Source organism: Fistularia commersonii, chromosome 32, assembly GCF_037954325.1.
Source record: "Fistularia commersonii isolate RoL2024-O1a breed Wild chromosome 32, RoL_Fcom_v1.0, whole genome shotgun sequence".
In the NCBI taxonomy this organism is placed as follows: Eukaryota; Metazoa; Chordata; class Actinopteri; order Syngnathiformes; family Fistulariidae; genus Fistularia; species Fistularia commersonii.
The window spans coordinates 10,027,501-10,029,884 of NC_141315.1; positions in this window are offsets into that span (position 1 = coordinate 10,027,501).

Sequence of the window (2,384 nt, forward strand, 5' to 3'; positions counted from 1 at the left end):
TTTCTGTTAATTTAATTTGAAATGAATTTTTAAACATTTGCACTTTGTAATTTTTTGCTTTAATTAAAGTATTTTGGACTGGTTTTCTTTTTATCATCAGGTGATTTCAGTTTTTTTTTTTTTTAATTATTGTTTTTTTGAATATTTGTCTTGTTTGACAGATTTATGTTCAAAGTTTATAAAACTTTTTTTCAGAAAAGTTTTTGCTTGTTGTGACTTTTCCTCGAAATGTTTATATATATATATATATATATATATATATTTATGTTAACCTCTGTAAATACATCACAATCACTTCCCCAGTTCATTTTTCTCTGCTTTTTAATTTTTTTTAGCTAATTTCACCTGCTATCTTAATGATATTTTAAGTATGTAATTTTTATAAAGAAAAAATCATTTGATGGAATTCCATCCAACAAATCTTTAGAATAATGCTAGTTGATGACCGTGAATTTGATTGGAAATTTTAGATTTTTTTCCCAAATATATATACCTATACATATCTTAATTTGGTTAATTTTTCTAAATAAATCACAAAGCCACCTGATAGCATAATGATATTTTAAGATTTGTTTTTTTTACAGCTTTTTTATATGGACTTCCACCTAGTTTTTCTTTTTATTTTAAGCCCTTTTTTTCACATTTTTTTAGCAATATTTCTCACTTTTCTTACAGATTTTCTGGGGGGATTTTTACTTGAATTTTTACAACCTTTTCTTTCAGCCTATTCTTGTCACTGCTTACTTGCATTTCTAGATGAACAGTTTTTCAATAAACTTTCTCTATTTATGTAAAATCATCTCGATCCTCTCTGCCTCCCTCTCTCCCCTTTCTCCCACCGAATATCAGGCCAAATAAATCACTTCCATTTAAAGTGGACTCACCAATCATCTCGGAGGGCTGAAGGTTCTACTGTCCGGTTGCCAATAAGTCCATTTGTCTGCTAATGAAATAAAAATGTCGATGAATCTCCCTCAAAGAAGCTTTTATTCTGAAATGTCTGACGTGAATAAAAGTGAGACCTGACCCGGACGGCGTCTCCGGCTTCGCCGCGGCTTTCCACTCCATCACCCGTCGCCTTTAAGAAAGTCCTCGCGGACTTTTATCAGCTTTGCCGACGTTCTACAGACCGATCGGCCCATCGATCGCCCGACGGAACGATGGATCGGCCGGTTAAAGTCCATCACGGAGCATTTGTGACGTCGCGAACCGGGCTCTTCGACGAAACGCATCACCGATCGATCGATATATATGAACATCGAACCGAGCGTCGCCGGAGAAAACGACGACAACCCGGCATTGAAAAGGGAATTATTAGCAGTTTGTGATGTTTTGTAATGAAATAAAGAAGCCTCTCGAGGGAACTTACCCCTCCGGGGATCCCGGCGGGAGAAACCCCGGCCGGGCTTCGGCGTCTGCTCCTCCTCGCGATCCCCCGCCAGCTCTGGCTCCTCCTAGCTCCGGCCTCCGCCGTGAAAAGAAGACAAATGAGCCTCCGGGACAAAGCGGACATTGTGGGCCCGTCCTGAACGTCCACAGATGTCAAGGCCTCGGGCTCGGAGATGCGTCATCACCTACATGCTCCCCAAGATGCGAACTTGCGGCTGCCGTTTGTATTTTTACACAAATTCGGATCTACAGGGTGAATATAGATGACAGGGTGCGAAATCCCGATCCTGGGAAAAAAAAAAAAACACCATAAACGGGTCGTGAGAAGTAATAAATAAGTTATCTGGCAATCATCATTTTAGATTGATGTAAACAAACAACCGCCTTTGCAGCCGTCGGTACTTTTTGGTGCTGTTGCTTGTTAATAAGGTCTTAATTACGCGATAATTAGCTGATAATTAGGTGTTAGGTCGCAGCCTCCTTTGTGAGATACCCGAGCAGATGGCGCGAACCGGGAGAGGAATTAATGATTTATTTTAGGCCGGACAAAGAAGCGGCGTGCAGGTTGCAGATTGTGGCCCCTTTCACGTCCCCGACCCCCTCGGAGGGTCAAGAGGCTGGAGATGCATGATTACACAGTCCAGCCGAGGGTGCACACACACACACACACACACACACATACACACATACTAAAACTACTCTCTCAGAGCACTTGTTCTTCGCTGAGAGATGAAGTTACGGCCGAGCTGCAGATCCCACGATCAATCTGACCACTTTCCGTGTTGAATTCTTCCTCCGCTCGTTTCTGAGAAATGCGCCGACGGGTATCGGGAGCGATCAATGAGGTCGATCCGGAGAACCCATCGACTCTTTCGGGGCCAAATCCCATTTGTGACGCGTCCGGAGTGAAAACCGAGACCGGGTTCAATCTGGGGTATTGCGGTTAGGTGGAAAAAATTCTGGGGGGGGGGGGGGGGGGGGGGTTGGGGGTACAT